General features: G+C 40.3%; 1 protein-coding gene across 1 annotated transcript in view; it reads right to left on the bottom strand.

The window, feature by feature from the left end:
• Positions 1 to 18526, bottom strand: part of LOC150083126 (ankyrin repeat and fibronectin type-III domain-containing protein 1-like) — a 558629-nt gene that overhangs the window by 436199 nt on the left and 103904 nt on the right. The window lies entirely within an intron of this gene.

Consider the following 18526-nt stretch of genomic DNA (forward strand, 5'->3'; position numbering starts at 1 on the left):
CGTACGGCAAAACAATCTCTTAACTCTCACATTTTATTCCTGTTTCTGATGGAAAACAGTAATTATATGCATTGCGACAGTTAAAAGTGCAGTTTGGAAAAACAAGAAGTTCGCTGCGAATAGGAAATCGGGAGTTAACCAAATAATCTTGTCCACATTGATATCCTCTTTTACCAACTAATCTCTTTCCTGTAAAAACTTTCTTCATACTGATTTATCGGTATGAGCAAGCACACCAATATCTTACTTCTTCAAAGAAAGAGTTCTGAGAAAAGACACTTTTCTTAGAACTTAATTCACTTCCATACGACTGCAAGTTACTGCATTTCCACAAAATAATGACAATATACGACCAGTAGTTATGCTTAGCGCACGTTCTCGGTGCCTAATAGATATGGATATATTAGTTGTAGCACGTATTTAGTACTAATGAAATCCTATTTAAACGTGTAAGATGATCCATGCAATCAAGCTACTACTTAAGAAGATAACTGCGTAAACTGCAAAATTATTCAGAAAGATTAAAATATTTTATAGTGAAACAGAACACAAATTAACAGCTAAGATCAAGTTTACCCCTTGGCCTCTGTTTGGAGTAGCTGAAAGGTATACGTTATTACAACGCATTGTAAGTTCCTCACACATTTCTTAAGGAATTTATAAACCTTCTCAGCAACAAACTGACCATCAGCAAGTATCTTACAATGGCATTACCAGAGCCATAACTAATCTAAGTAATATCAGGACTTTAACTGCCCATTTCTTAACACAATGCGCCATCTTTAGGGAAAATACCCGAAATTTACTTAAAGTTAATTTTAAAGTTAATTTATACTTCATCATACTTAAAGCAGCTCAATACTTTATTCAAGGGATTTGTGAAGCGTATAAAGATACAGCCACAGTCCATGAAAAACGGGGGTGGGGCTGTTGTTGTTGTTTGGTTTTAGGCGCATCGGTGACTAAGGCCATGTAGCTCCGTGTATATTGTCTGTAAATTGCGTGTCTTCTGCTCAATTTTCTGTTTGCTGGACGAAAAACAAGTTTCCGGGAGAAAAAACCATGCTACTCTCGCCTGAGACGGACTAACTGAGCCACGTAGTGAAAAAGGCCCATAAAAATTCCTCCCGTCATCGACGGAATTCGAACTCAGGTCATTTCCACCCGGTGGCGGTGACGGCGATCCTACAAACTATGCTATCCACGATGGCGGGATGGGGTCCTTGTAAAATGCTACAGAATCAGATTAAACTACAGGCTACTCACCCAAAACATAGAAATGACAGAAAATATGAGAATGAGATTTTTTTTTTTTTTTTTTTTTTGATTTGGTAGTTGTTGGCGCATCGGCTTCTGTGGCCATATTGCACCTCCCAAGGTTTTTGCAGTACTTTGATCCAAGCCCGAGGCGAGAATCGAACCCGCGACCTTTGGGTTGCCGGGCAGGTACTTTACCCACTCGGCTAGCCCGGTCGGCATGAGAATGAGAACTTGAATGAAAACAATCAAGCAGAGAATGAGAAACTGGGCATCGAATAGGAAGGCTATACTCTAATATCGGTGCAGAGACCAACATCACAAGGAAAGAAACCCTTCAAGACTACGGAGTAATGGTATTCCGAAGTTTCAGCAAATATTGTTTTAGATGGACTAGTAGAGGGAGATCACCTAATCCCCTTATTCGGGGCCAAATATAATCCCCAAAAAATATTAGATTGCTTGAATGAACAAACTACTTCGGGTGAAATATCACCTGAAGCAACTTAATTGCAATCATATGATGCATTTCTTGACAGCAGTCGTTACAAAAATAGAGAACATGCATCAAGTCAGGTTGGGATTATGAAGATGTGATAGCAATTTCAGTTAGGAGATATACCTTTGGCACAGGATGCATCCTGGAATGGGAATGCTATTCGATCCCAGGCAAAAAACTATCAATGGACACAGCCAATGGGTTCAGCTCAGAAAATCTAATATAATGACCCGTTAACACCAGCGGATACCAGACTCCGAAGACAACAGGGTCCCCCTTGACTTCCACACCACTGAGAAAAAAAAATTCTCTAACCATGCTCAACATCAACGTGGAAATACAGGGTCAAGTGTCCAACAGGATCAGTTGGTGGGCCATATCTTATTTTGAAACAACCACAAATGTCCCACAAGAAGATAACATCAGCAAGGGCAGTATTAATCAGACACTCACATTTACACAGGCGGCGTCAGGCTCACACCCACATAAACAAGAAATGTTTCCTCACTTCGAATCAGAGCAGAAATAACTCTAAATTGAGAAGAATGTGACTGTGGCAAACACCGTCATGAACATCAACGCCGCCCATCGAGAGACAGACAGGATGGCCGACCCAAGAAGAACAGCACCATCGTACGGAAACTCGACGACTGGAATCAATGTATAACATCACCGCTGTCCTCAGGGAACAAGTCTCGTTGTATCAGCAAGGCAAGTAACACCAGAGACATCTTTTCTACAGAGTAAGGAATCCAGAATGATGTAAGAATGATCCAAACCAATAAGCGATTCTTTATAATCGCTTATTCACAGACAGCTTAGAGATTGTTTTGGGCTCTTGACACCTGGTCTCCTGACATTAAGCCCGTTCTCAAAAGATAAAAGAGAATTACTATCACAAAATAAGAAATGATGATGCAGCAACAGAACAACCAAATAAACAGGAAAGGTGTTCATTCATAAAGATACTTAGAGATGTTATATCCAGAATGTTCACAGCATTTTAATAATGCTTCGGACATTTTGTTATACCCAAAATGTCCGGAACATTATGAACAATTGCTAGCGAATACTAAAATACAGATGCTCATCGAATTGGTAGCGAAGCGCGACGGGGGACAACAAGAACGTGAGGATCATCTTATCCATCGACAGGTTTACACCGTACCTACGGTCATGCTGTCTACCTTCAAATGAGCTGTGACATCAGCTGGTTGCTACCCCGTCATCCGTCGAATCATGGTACGCCAACTGGCAGAAGGGGGCCGCCGTGCATACCGATCATTGCGTCGATTACCCCTTACGGCTACCAATCGTCAACAGCGCCTGGAATGGTGCCGCGTACGGCCACCTGAGATACACAGAATGGCGTCAGGTGGGCTTCAGCGATGAATCTTGTTTCTGCTTGGGGGCCCGATGATCGTCGCATACAAGTGCGACGACGACATGGTGAACGCAATGCTCCAAGAACCCATCACTACACCCCTTTCTTACTGAGATGCCTGACGCCATTTTCAAGAGGACAACGCCCGAACACTAACACACACACACACATAACGCAGGGGTTTCCTCTGAGTGTGTCTTCGTGGCTGTCTTGGCCAACCAGTTCTCCGGATTTCTCCCCAATCGAGCTCGTCTGGGCCATGATTGAACGCCATCTACAGAGCACCAGAAGTCATCACAGATCACGGATGTTCTGGGGATCGGATGCAAGAGGCTTGGTGGGAAATACCGTAGAAGGCTAGTCGACACCTGTACAACTCAATGAAGAGACGCTTAGCTGAACGTATCATTATAATCTAAATCCCCAAGCGTGGTGGATTTAAATAAATCTTTATTTGTCCTACCAAATTTAAAATATAGGTGTACATTGGTAAGTGACAAATTCCCTTCACGGCAGACAATGCCAGGGGATTATCATAAAATGTGAATAAAAGAATGTCTAAAATATACAAGAAAGGTTAAATATACACGAAAAGATGACATTTAAACTACATTACTCTTCACTACATTTCTGTCTAGAGTCCTGGCAATTGTAATACAAAAGTTCATCTTAACATCACATCCACTGATCAACTTGTGCGAGATATACATTATTCAATTGCGTACACACAGTTCGACAGAAATTCACACAACTACTAGGCAACAGTAGCCTCAGCGAGCCACACTGCGGTTTGTTTCCTATATTTCCGGTCTTCGATGAGCCTTAGTAGGTCAATTCCAATATGTGTTAGGCACTGAATTGATTCTAACGCACTGGCGGGTATAAACCTGTCGGCCATCTTCAGTCTGTTGGTCTTCATTCTCAAGGATTTTGTACCTCTTAATGCAGATGGCGGGATGTGCCACTCACAAAGCTGCCAGAAGCATGGTGATGATATCGTGCCAGTCATCATTTTGATTGTAGTTATTAATCGTTTCCAGGAAATGATGTCTGGTAAACGCCGCAGTTTAAGCTGTTCAGAGAGCTGCGTGGTCCTTAACTGTTGAGGGAGGTGGTGCTTATGGTTTGCCCACTTCAGCAGCCAGAATTCACTCGCATATATTCTCCTAATGTGGGTAGGGGTGGCTGACGCCCACAATTCAGCGCCATACAAAATGGCCGAATACACTGTGGTTCTTAAATATCGTGCGGTTGTTGCAGTCTGTTTCACGTGCAAGAGGTGCTGTTTTGTTGCCCACCGTAAGTAGTTCATTTTCTTCACAATCAGGTCAATATGAGAGTTGAACGTAAGTTTCGTATCAAATGTTACTCCGAGATCTTTATGCGTCTCAACAACTGGGATAGGTTTGCCATTAAGTTTCGGGTGTACGAGCGTAGGCGATTTTTTGAGCGAGTACACCATGATTACTGTCTTCTGCGGATTTAGGGTCAAGCCAAATTTGTCTAAGTACACGAAAAAGTTCAGAAGCTTATAATTAATCTGCTCACACAATGCCCTGTTGTTCATGGACGGTTGGATGGGTGTTAGGATCTTAATGTCATCTGCATAAGTGCATACATCATCCCTACCGTTGCAGAACGGGATCATCATGGCGGTAAAGAGGAGTCCTGATAAAACTCCACCCTGTGGAACTCCTGCATGGAGTTGGCGTTGGAGGATCTGACTATCTGTGCGGTAATAAATGGACCGACAAGTAAGTAGGGTCTGTAGGAACTTCAGCAAATTTCCTTTTATTTGGAAGGCGTGTTGGAGCAGATGAAGTAAGGCATGTACATCCAGACTATCGAAGGCTGCTTTTATATCGGCATAAATTATTGCCATTTCCTTTCTGGCTTGGAAAGCATTTAGTATCGTGGCCTGAACTGTGAGGAGGTTAGTTATTGTTGATCTTGCAGTCATTGAATAATGAATTTGTTGAGGTTGCCCAGCCAGTATCTGATTCGACAACTTTGGCAACAGAGCTTTCTCCAGTACTTTTAACAGGGTAGATGAAGTAGATATTGGCCTATAATGCTCCACAAGGTTAGGCTTTGTAATTTTCGGCATTGGAATTACAGCGTACTTATTCCAGCTTTCAGGGAAAACTCGGCAAGCAAGGATAGAGCTATAAATTGCTTGGAGTGGTTCAATTAGGTAAGGACTAAGACACTTTACCATGAAGTGGGTCACTCCATCAACTCCAGCTGTGTTAGTTGGCCTGAGGGAGTTAATACTCTGTATTAGTGCTTCTTTAGTGATAGGAACAGACTCCATCTCATTGTCAACTAATTGATCCCACTCAAACTCCTTGACTTAAGACTGTAGATCAGATTTACTGTAGATCATAATGATCTGTCCATTGTAAGCATCATTTTGTGTCATTAAATACGTTCACACTCGCACTCCTCATGGGGAGAGCAGTCTATTTGATATCTGCGTTCAGGAAATACACACACGCACGCACACTAGGCAAAAAATACAAATCAGGCCGCCTTTGTTTCGAATAACAGCAAGTGTGCGGCGCAGCATGGATTGTATAAGGCGTTTTATTGCGTTTTGATCTAATTGTAATCATTCTTCCAACAAAATGTCTCATAGCTGCGACAAATTTGAAGGAAAAGAACTTCATTTCAGAATAGCTCTCTCCAGCATATCCCACACATTCTCAATAGGATTGACATCAGATGAATGTGGGGGCCAGGGAAAATGGTGAAAATCTGTGTCATGTTCTCCAAACCATTCTTGTACGATTCTGGCACGATACACTGTTGTATTGTCACAACTAAAGTGACCATCACCTTCGGGATAAAAGTGTAACATTGCAGGGTGCAGTAGATCTGATACAAATTCAGGTATTTTCTGGATGATATTCGACCTTCCACCAGTATCAACGGACTCGGTCCGTGCCAACATTATCTATAATCCTATACCATGATACCACCTACCAATTGCACACTTGAATTGTCTTAACAAGGCAAGCAGGATCCATCGCTTCATGAGATTCTCGCCACACTCTCTGCTTACCATGAGTGCAAAACAAATAATCGTGATTCGCCTGACCACATGACTTTCTCCCACTGTTCTACTGTCCAATCACGACGTTCTCGGCACCACTGAAAGCGGATTTTTCTGTTTTCTCAGAAAAAAAAAAAAAAAAAAAAAGGTTTCCGAATAGCCAAGAGACTGCCAATGCCCAATTTCTTCAATTCCCTGCGAATGGTATGGGTTGAATTTAGATACCGAATTAGAATTTAGATTTTATACAACTTGGTTGAATTTAGATTTACTGCACACTGGATGTCCTATTTTTCCGTTATAGTCCTCCTTAGAGTACGACGACTTGGCTCTTCAAGTATTGTTTTTCCTGCCACCTTTACGCCTTTGAGATGTGAAAGAACGGCTTACTTTCCAGTCATTAAAAACCTTTCAGATGGATACTTTTGCGAAGTGGATGCTTTATGTCTTTCTTTTCCTGAATCGTGGCCAAACGTGCTCTCACGATAAGATCATTTACAAAGTTGATCATGCATTTTCTCCATTCTGGCCTTCAGATTACTATAGTCGAACGGCCTGTGCAGTCTTTATATACTCAAGGAGGCAACACATCACCTTACGCACAGTTTTCTTTGCATTTATTTTGTCTGTAACTGTCTTAATACAAAAGTTCGTATTATTTTTAGCCAGTGAGCGTATATCATAATTAATTGTATACTGTAGGATGGCCATATACTTTCGCACAGGATTATTTTGCCAGTGAAGCTTTTCGGTGGCAGAGGTAGTGCCAGCAAGTTACAAGAACTGCAGCATTCATAGTGATCACTCAGAATTCCCAAGAACAAATCTTAGTACAGCAGAAGTTCACGAATGTGATTTTTAATTATGATCTCAATGATTTCATAAAAGTTTTGAAATAAGTATCAAAAAGGCATCATGAAAACAAAGATCTGGTTGTTTCTGCATTGACGAAAAAAACGATTCCTGACATCTCTGTTTTTGCAGTCCCCTCTGATCCTTGCATCTTCACAATTATCGATTATTTTCCGTAAGAACTGCCAACGTTTACGTAAGTGACCTTCGAGACGTCCAGAATAACTCCTTCCCTTCTCTACAGCTGCTACCTGACATTTACCATGATCGCGTCATTAAGAAAAAAATACCAACGGCAACTGAACGAATTTATTCTTTCCATGTATAAATCGGCCCTAGGACACACTTCAACCGCTTGAAATAAACGATTTTTGCATTGTATAAGATTTTTCGACCGCTGAAGGAGCAATTAGAGTTAGATTAATCAAATTACCAGTTAAAATAAATACATCAGATTAAATTCAGTTACGATTGGGGTCGAATAAAACGGATACTGCTCTGATTCGTTATTCGTCAAGATTAATACTTAGGAATATCAAAAGTCAATAGCCTTATACTAAATTTTGTATACTTGGGCTTCTTAGCCATATCTTACCGACTTACACGAACATTTTCAGCAATTCTGTACTACGTAAACTCTAGCAGTTCCATGAAAATGATCCTACTTTTATCAGCATCACAATAATCTTGGCTCCAAAGCCAGGCTTTTGAGCGGTTTCAGGAGAATGACGTTGCCCTAGTGGTTGGCTGTTTTTTTATGCGCTGACAGTTAACATTGGGCTCGTTAAAAAAATCAATGAGCTCACTACCTGAGACTAGTAATGGCATAATCAAATGATCATTAATCGAGATACTTGAATAATCGAATGATTAGTAGTTACTAACTACTGAACATTTGAATTGGGTATAATCACAATAATCTATTACGACCGCTCGATTACACCGGGTGGAAAAGAGTTGAGTTCGAATGACGCGAGGAATTTTTATGAGTCTTTTTCACAACGTCGCTGAGTTAGTCGGTATCAGGTGAGGGTAGTCTGGCTTTTCCTCCAGGAAATTCGGGTTTTTCCAGAAAACAGCAAATCGACCACAGTACGCACGCAATTTACAGACATATATAAATCGCAATATAGTTGAAGTTGTTGAAGCGCATAAAACCCCACAAAAACCAACCAACTTCTCGATTATGCCATCACTATATGCGTAACTAACTGCCTTAACAAAACGCACGGAAAAACAACAAAAATATATTCAGGCTCTCGCACGAACCCACTGAGCCCGTGGCGACACATCCCTGCTGGCTAACACTGAGTTCTAAATTAATTCCACGAAACATTTCTAGAGAAGCGTTGAAAGTCCATATCGATACATACATCTTTGATTATACACCTGACGACTGTTTTGAAAGGGTTGAGTCCAAACACCAGCTCGCTACTATCTGAAATTCGCAGGATCACTGCCAGAAGCCCATAATTGTGTCATTAATGCTAAAGTTTGGCCCACCCATTATTAATTTCCTGAATTCCTGAAAAGTGAATTAATTTCACTTTACTGAACATCGCCGCTAAAGTATAAGGGTATTTATCATGACTTTTCTGCCGAATCAACCCCAACATGTAGAGAGCTTCGAAAATGTTTAATATTAAATCAGAAATATTAATTGTTTTTTTTTAAATAAAATTATTCCGTAATACTGTGAGTGAGTCAATGATTAGAGAAAAAAAAAATTTGCGACATTAAAGCTCTAAACTGCAAGCAACCTTCCCTCATAGGAAATATCTGCGAGGGAAGATTGCTTTGAAGAATAAAAGTGAATGAATGAAGAGGAAGAGATAAGTTGGTTCAGTTCGTTCGTAACTAAACATGAACGGGTGGCGATTGTTGTCCAAAAGTTATTCCAGAGTTAGGAATGAAACCCTTCCTTCGTCGAATGCGTTGTTTTTTTCGTGTGCTACCTTTGAACTATGCCCAGTTTTAAAGTTTCCTATAACCATCGAACCTTCAATACAAGGCATGATCGGTTACATAATTCCATCCCTCCCCCCAGTAATCGAAGATATCTACAGACTACAGCTTCAACAGACGTGCTCTCTCCTTGTCAAAACAAGCCCTAGTCACTTCAAAAAGTCTACTTGAATGCGGAATACTGCGCATGAAATCATATCTGCCTTCACAAGTGCTCCTGCTGTTCTGAGACCAGGTAGTCATCATTTCAAAGAAATTGATAAGCTAAAGAACAACCAAAATATTTCCTTTATCAGTTTTCTTTCTTTCTTTCTTTCCAAAGCTATAAGGCCATGATGTGATGAGCTTGCCTACATTTTTTGTCAATAAAATTAGGATCTATTTAATCATATTAGATGGATATGTAAATTAACTTCTATCCTCATCGGCCATCGATGTGAAGAGAAAAATCTAATTGATTTCTCCCAGATATCACCCTGGCTCAAATGAGACTAACAGAAAGATGTTGGCACAAAATCCTTAACTTACAAGTAGATCATAACGTAAGTAACGCTTACAAAGTTACTTAACGTAATCTTAAAAACAGCAAAGACGGTAAATTAAAATTTGCACCAAGCCTGATCACCATCGAGCGAAAGCAGAAAAAAATCGGACGTGCTGAGTAGACCACCAACGACTTTATAAATTCGAATCAGATTGGCCCATTTCTTTTAAATTTTCCAAAACTTGAATGAATTCTCTTCAATTTTGCATATAGTCTGGCAGCAATTCGATTGACATCATTTTTATGAGTTGGTCTGTATTTACCAACATAAATTCCTAGTTATAATGATGAGGTCAAAGGATTCCCTAAATCATAATTATGTACACTGATTGAACAAATGTCTGTCATGATTTTTTTTTTAGGAGAGTTTAATTTTCCAAATACACTTTGTGCATTTTACGTGTAATTGTGCATAAGCAAAGAAAGCTTCCTAGCGTAACTCTTTCCCAGATGGCACTTGGAAATTCATAAAAAGTGATACAAGCCATGACTGGGCTCATTTAAGCAACTAACTTCAAGATACAAAATAAAGCAGGACTTCTCAGCTAAAAGTAACGTAACCCATTGGCCACCGAGGCAAATGGCCGTTGCAGCATCCCGGTAGTTTATCAACAGCATTAACAAGGCAGCAGCACCTCCAAATGTATGTTTACACTAGCTCATTCCGCATCCAGATGTGTTGTGGCCATCTGCCGAGAGAAACGCTATTATTAGTATGCAACCCCTACAGTGACCTGCAACCTCCTTTATGAGAAAATAAAATATTGCAGCCATTTAGAAATAGCATTCCTGTCAGCGATCACCACGTCAGAAGATCCAGCTTTATTTTATTTATTTATATATATTTTATTTTTTTATTTATTTATTTGTTTTTCGGGCGGATGTTGCAGAGGTAGGAAGCACAGAGAACTTTCTGTAAAAATCATTCGTAAAGGATATACAGGTGAGATTGACATTTATGATAATGCACTTCAATCACTGAGAGGGAAACACTTGCGTGCGAAATGAAGAAACATAATCATACTCAGTACATGCACAGACATTAATCTCAGTACCCGTAACACTTTTCTTTTGTTAATTTGGTGCCTAAACATTCTATTAACCCATTTTGGATAGTGGGGCTTAAATAAGTTATTGAACCAGATGGCTTATTAATAATTTGTTTCATTATGTCATCATAGTAGGAAAGTAAACGGACTTGCGATAAAAAATTGCCGTTGTAATCTTCCGAAAATCCTTCCCGATGACCGCGAAATGCTAAAGAATTTTTAGCCAACATAAGCGTTATCCGAAATAACCGTTCTAGTACCATTTTCCAGAACGAGGATCTGTATCTTACTTGTTCCTCAAGATCTTTATCAATCGTTGCGTTCTTTGTCAGATTTCATGTATAGCACATGCCTCGATATGATGTTGAGAAACACTGAGTTTTTATCCGAAAAGATAGATTTTTCCAATCTCATAGTCCGGAGTAGCACAGCCACAAACGAAGAACTGGACCATACGTTGAAGTAGTATGTCACTAAAACGTTCATTTTTTGTTCAGGATCCCTTGGAAATGGTCCTTTAGGTCTCTGAGGTGAAAAACTCATAATATTTCTTTTTGTTTCATCGGAAATGTTGATGTCCACGTATTCTCCAAGATCACTTGGGGGAATAAACGCTGCAGTGCGTTCAACACTAATTTCCGACGAAGGCATATCTATAATTGTTGAATTGTTTTCGTTTGATGACCCTGCTTGATTTAAATTATCCGCAGATATATTTACACCAGCAGCAGCATTCTTTTCCGCATTTTCCGATTCAATACTGGTCTTTTCTTTACTTTCTTCTGGACATAATTAATTACTGTGTTTTGTAAAGAAATGATCTAATTTAGGTAATTTATTGACTGCTTGTTCTTTTGCTTTCTTCATTGTTCTTTTTGGGCTCCACTTTTTCCCTTTTTCTTTTCATCCATTTTTAACTAAAATTTTTATTAATTTAATTTTAAACTTTATATTTTAAATACAAATAGCAATAATAAACAAATACATTTTTGTATGTCAATTGCTGTTTTGATAATGACTTGAACAAACTTGAATTGAAATTAATCAACTAACAACTTTTGATCAAGTATATGGCTAAATGTTCGTATACGATGGGCCATCCCCCCCCTGTGCTCCTGTCGAGTTGGGGAATCCCGAACACCATACGATAAGACGCATACACATACAGTAACCGAACGGATGTTTGATCACTATACAAAGTTGCATCTGTAAAAGCAAAATAAAGACTGCCTGGGTTTGTTATGTTTTGGCAATAAGATCTAAGAAGAATTCCTTCCTTATTCTAGATCTATAACATTATTGAGGATCTCAGTGAGAAAAATATTTTCATTACATGTTGCGTCTGAATATATAGGCCCTAGCGTAATAGGGGCGACTCCTACTGGCATCTGTTTATGGGCACTAGTAAAGTAGGAACCCTAATTCACTAGGGCCCCTAGGCTTTGCCTACTTTTGCTATACGGTAGCTACGCCCCTGGTCACAGTACATGCTCAGATACCGTATATTTCATTTTATATCGATCTTTTAATAGCTCACTAAACCAAAGCCCTGTTCTGGAAGTCTTCTGGATCGTCATCCTGATTCATGCGTGATCCAGTTATGTACAGAAATCGACAGATACCATTGGACAGTCAGGAATTTCATAAAATTATGCAAACTTCTACAGCTGTTCAAACCGTCCAAAAAGGACAGTTTGACCTTTTTGTATTGAAACTAGAGAACCGGCACAGAGAAGTATTGGAATTTAACAAAATTCCATTCTAAAGAACAGAATTTTGGAAACTAGAGAACCGGCAGAGAGAAGTAATGGAATTTTGGCAAACTTATGACTTTGTTCACATTTTCGTTCATTAAAATTGGCTTAAAAAATAAGAAATATTTATTGTATATTTACCCAGTCTTCCAGCTTATCAGGGAATACCATGGTGGGATTTTATGGCGCAGTTTGGCCGTCAATCTCTGCTCTGATGCACCACCCTGTTCATTCCATTAGACAAGTCTCCAGCACCAGCGAATAAACTCTTCCATAGTCAAGTCTTTGCCCCTACGGTCGAGTAAATTAGTGCTCCGTTATTTGAGTTAAATCGAGTTAATTATTTTGCATTTCTCGGAGTAAATTCTGGTGTACTACAATCCATATGAGAGGGTGAGTCTTTTGGTGTCTTTTTCATGCTGAACTTCTAAGACGTTGAACACAAATGGAGATTTTAAAAATTTCACATTATGTCGTTTTTCTCTACGACGTGCACTATGGCGACGCCCTATAGGTCGGCCGTTGTTTTTCAGATTCTAATTAAGTATAAATTACAGGTGCTTCAGATTTAAATAACTATAACCATTTTAAATCTTCTAATAGAACTGCAATGCCTTTTTAAATTATGTATCCTGTGAGTTTATCATTGTAGTGGTAGTAGTAGCATGTGATGCAAGAAAGCAAGTGTATGAGCTTATGCAGCATCAGCCAAAAAAAAAAAACAAAATCACACCATTCCCTCCAAATGCCTGTCCAGTTCCTCCTTAAATTTATTCAACCTATCAACTTCCACAACGACAGATGGAAGTTTGTTCCAGCAATTAACCACCCGCTGGCTAAAGGCAAATTTCCGCACATCTATTCTACATCTGTCCTTTCATAATTTGAATTTATACCTCCTATAATCTGAACAAGTGGAAGGATCCCATCAGAATTCAGCGTGCTCAACCCATTCAAGGCCTTATACACCTCAATCAGATCGACGCGCAGGTGCATAGTCTCCAGCCACTGCAATTTGCAGAACTTAAGCCTCTCTTGGTAAGAGGATCCCTTCATTCTCCTCACCAATCTTGTTGCCCTTCTCTGTACACGCTCAAGTAAATCTACATCCTTCCTAAAATGAGGCCTCCAGACCTGCACGCAGTACTCAAGGCATGGCCTGACCTTTGCCTTATACAGAGGGACAATCACCTCCTTTTCCCTGCTAGCAAAATTCCTATATATCATTGACAAAACCACATGACTTGCCCTTGCAGCCTGTCTGCATTGCTCAGAAAACTTCATATCTGACTGCACAATTACTCCCAGGTCTTTTTCATTTTCTACCACCTTAAGTGTAGTACCACACAGTTGGTACGTTTCTCTGGGGTTACTTCTACCCATATGCAGTACTTTGCATTTGTCAAGGTTAAACTTCAGTTGCCACTTCTTAGCCCATCTGCCCAAATTATCTAGATCCTGTTGCAGTAGCACACTGCCATTACTGTCATTAACAACCCTGCCAACCTTTGTATCATCTGCAAACTTCGACATTAAGCCTGATATACCTTCATCAATATCATTGATAAATATACAAAACATCAGTGGACCAAACAACGAACCCTGTGGGACTCCACTAATAACATTAGTCCACGAAGAGCTTCAACCATTGATTACCACCCTCTGTCTTCCCCCACTCAACCATCCTTTTATCCATTGTAGCAACTTACCCTTAATATCATTCTGCTCCAATTTGTACAATAGTCTTCCATGGGCAACAGTGTCAAAATCTTTCCTGAAAACCAAATATATGATATCAAAATTATTTTTTGCATCCAGTTCCTTTGTAACCACATCATAATATCCTATCAAATTTGTCAAACAAGACTTTCCCTTAACAAACCCATGCTGTGTCTGAATTATTGCTGCAGTCTTGTCTAGATGATCCTGCAATGCATCTTTAACCAGTGACTCCATTATTTTCCCCGGAACAGAAGTTAAACTAACTGGTCTGTAATTACTCGTGTCACCCTTCGATCCCCCTTTGTGAATTGGGGATACATTTGCACATCTCCCGTCCGTGGGAACCTCCCCTGAGCCCAATGATGCTCTCATAATTATGGCTAAGGGTTTGCTTAGTTGCTTTGCCGCCTCCTTTAATATAATTGGATAGATTCCATCCACCCCAGGTGCTTTTCTTATGTTTAACTTCAACAATTTCTCCTCCACTTTGCTCTCAGTTATTACAAAATCATTAAGTATCCTGCTACAATTTGATAACCTTCTGCCATTTCCAAACCTTAATAACTCCTCGTGTGTGAATGTAGATGCAAAATACTCATTCAGTTTGTTTGCTATCTGAGCAGGATCATCAACAGTCGAACCATCGATGTCAAGTGGACCAATCAGATTCAACCCCTTCCTTTTAGAGTTTATATAAGTAAAGAAATCCTTGCTGTTTTTCTTAGCATCTTTTGCCAAGGATTTCTCGTAATCTGCCTTCGCCTGCCTGACCTCCTTTGTGACCTGATTATAGACTAGCTTATATCTGCCATAGGCTTCTGAGTCGCTTGATAATTAGTATTAGTAATGGCCGAATGGTGCAAGAAAGCCTATGGCTTATGCTACACCAGCCAAAAAAAATTTCGAACAAAACAATGATAAAAACAAAAAATAAATAAATAATAAAATAATAATAATAATTAATAAAAAAAAGGAAATTAAACCTATCATCCTATGTGTTTCCCTCACCCGAAGGTACTGTCCAGATGACCTTTGAATTTCCTCAAACTGTCAGTCTCTACCACCCATGTAGGCAACGTATTCCAGTAATTTATAACTCGCTGGCTAAAATAAAACTTCCTGCAGTCCAATCTAAACATTTCCCCCCGTAACTTGAATTTATGCCCCCTAGTTCTAGCATCATTTATAATCTTGAAAATTTCGTCCTCATTCATTTTACTGATGCCTCTCAGAGCCTTAAACACCTCAATCAAATCTCCTTTAAGGTGTTTAGTTTCCAAACTCTGCAACCCACATATTCGAAGTCTTTCTTCATAAGGACGCCCTTTTGCCGATCTCACCAGGCGAGTTACCCTTCTTTGCACCCTTTCAAGAAGCTCGATGTCTTTCTTTAGGTGCGGTCTCCATACTTGAACACAGTATTCCAAGTGTGGTCTAACATAAGCCTTATATAATGGGATTATCACGTCCCTATCTCTACTTGCAAAAGTTCGGTAGATCATCGATAGGACACCATGGGCCTTCCTTGCAACCTGTTTCCCAGGTGTAATACCTTACACTTTGTTGGATTAAAGCATAGCTGCCATTTTTCTGACTATTCCTGAAGTCTATCAAGGTCTCTCTGAAGAAGCTCAGCTTGACAGTGATTATTAACTACTCTACCAATTTTAACATCATCTGCAAATTTAGACATCACGCCCTCTATCCCTTCATCGATGTCGTTTATAAAAATTAAAAACAACAGTGGTCCTAATACTGATCCTTTATATGCATCCCATGCATTTTTCTTCTCTGTTACGAGTCTCATTAGTTCATTAGATAACCATTTAGGCCTAAGCCTTGAACAGTATTTCTTAATAGGTATGAAACTTTTAGTAACATCCTTTTGTGTACTCGTCCAGTTTTTTTTTTTTTTTTTTTTCCCGGGAGGTGCTAACTGCTTAGAAAATACAACCACGTGGAGGTGGCCATTCCTTCTTCCCTAGTTGAAGAATAAAGGGGTTAGTCTGCGGTGCTTCTGTCACTTGACTCAGTTCCCATTGGCTGACAGTTCCTTGGTTGAAGTAGTGTTTGATAGCTTATTTTAGTAATCAAACTGAACCCAATCTAATGATGATATCACGATATGGAATTAATAGTTGATTTTTTATTAATATTATAGGCATCTATTAATAATGATTTTTGATCTTTAATCGGGTCCTAATTAATGCTAGTTTGTACTGACGCCATACTCCACTGGCGTATTACAGTGACGTGTCTTCTAACAGAATACAGTACTGAATTAATTATGGTAGATTATGACGCCCCCTTCTGGAAGTAATTGCAATTAATAAATACCAGAAGTAAATCTTTAGCCTAAAATAACTTATCTGGAAACTGACACTAAAATCGGTAGACTGCGCTACCTTATCGGATTTTCATCCAAACCAGCACAAACAAAGTATGAGTTCTCGAGAAGAGTCCAGTTCCTCAGCTCCAGAAGATGTTCCTGAGGATGCGAGGGATGAGGCTTCGGGCTCCCTCCTCCCTAGGGCGCCAGTAAGAACTGCTCCCAGGAAGAAAGGTAAAAAGAAATCCAAGTACCGGGAGCCTCGCTCGCCCCCTCTGCTTCCCTTTGATGATAACAGTAAGTCTCCTTGTGCCGACCCCCCAGATTCTGACCCAGACCCGCTGGTGTCATCAAAATTAGAATTTAGCATGTCGACACCAGTTGCCAATTCAACTACTAAAAATCCAGCTTCAGACTGTTCACATCCACCTGCCTCCCCACCACTTCTGAAACTGGCCACTAAGGCTTCTTCTGCATCTCCAGCAGCCCTCCAACTTGCTGCAGTTCAACCGATATTGCCAACCCCAAAAGCAGCTACCACATTACTCTTGGCAAGCGATGCTACCCCAGTTCCTGCAGTAACTACTAGCAATACAGCCTCTACTGCCCAATCAAGCTCTTCAGCTGCAGCCACTCCTGCTACTCTAACTGCTGCTGCTCTGGCACAATCGGCCCTTGATCAAACTATAGCGGCTGGAATTCAAACCTCCAGCAAGCTGGCAATTCCATCTACATTAGTCCCAACTCTGACTGTCAACACTAATAATACTTCATCTCTATCCCTGAATCAGGTAGTAGCAATGCTACATAAAAAACTGGTTGCGTTCCTTAACCAAGACTCCAATAGGATTACAAAGTCAGCTAGCAATACGGTACAAGAGCTTTGGAATAATTTGGAAACTATCTCCACAGCTCTCCTAATAGACAATGAGAAACTCAAAGCAGTTAATGCTGAACTCAAGTCCAAAATCCAGCTATTAGAAAAAGTGGTTGATACAGTCTCCAAGTTCTCACCAAATCTCCCAAAGAGTTCTGAACAAGACGTGAGCCATCCTTTGGAAATCCCACTACCATGCACCTATGCTGCTGCAGTGTGAACACAGCCGTCCGGAACTAGCCCAGAACCAACCTCCAACCTACGGATAAATAGATCAGAAATGCAGAGCCCGCAACACGTCCTACTACTGAGAGCCATTGAAGATTCTGAGTTAAAAACAAGTAGCGCGGTAAAGAACCTTGTTCAAAACACCCTGAAGAATGAGTTTAAATCGATCAAAGTCAAGTAACTGCGCCCTATAAGAAACAGGAGTTATTATTGAAACTGCCTTAAAACAGGACCTGGAAAACATCTCTACAATGAGTTCATTTCAAACTGCTGGGGTTACAGCTGGCCCTCCAAAGATGATTAACCCATCAGTGATCATCTATACTTTCCCCAATTCAATGACCAACGACGAGTTGGCAGAAGACATGTACCACAAAAACCTGGTGGCACCTTGGATGAATTAAAGAAAGGAGTAACATACAGATTCTCCACAAGTGCGACAGGCAGCTCTACTGCCCACAGAGTCATAACACTAGACCCCTATCTTTACAAAAAAATTATATCGCTCAACAGAATTTTTCTGGGCTGTAGTTCCCACAAGTTCAGGCCGTTCACTGTGCTAACCAAGTGCTTCCTTTGCCTGGGCTATGAGCACACTTCGGTCCACTGCACCCACACCTCTCCAACGTGCGGACACATTCATGCTGAATGTCCGCACCGAGACGAACCTCCAAGCTGCATTAACTGCAAACGGAGAAAGAAAGACCATCAACACTCAGTTAGAGAGGTAAATTGCCCAGAGTATCAACGAGCTCTATAAACGGCACGGCAAAGGACCACTAATGGATAAGAACCTAACTTCTCAACAACAGCTCACCAGACCTGCCCGGCAGCATCATCCTCAGCAGCCAGTAATAGCCAGAACTCCAGCCAAATTAAATTACGCGTCATGCAGATAAACGCTCATCGTTCCCGGACAGCTGCAGATGAAATATAACAGGCAGCCGAGGCTCAGCAAATCGACATAATTGCAATACAGGAGCCATACACCATCAAAGTCCCAGCAGAAAA

Source organism: Mastigoproctus giganteus, chromosome 7, assembly GCF_048544385.1.
Source record: "Mastigoproctus giganteus isolate SK-2022 chromosome 7, ASM4854438v1, whole genome shotgun sequence".
In the NCBI taxonomy this organism is placed as follows: domain Eukaryota; kingdom Metazoa; phylum Arthropoda; class Arachnida; order Uropygi; family Thelyphonidae; genus Mastigoproctus; species Mastigoproctus giganteus.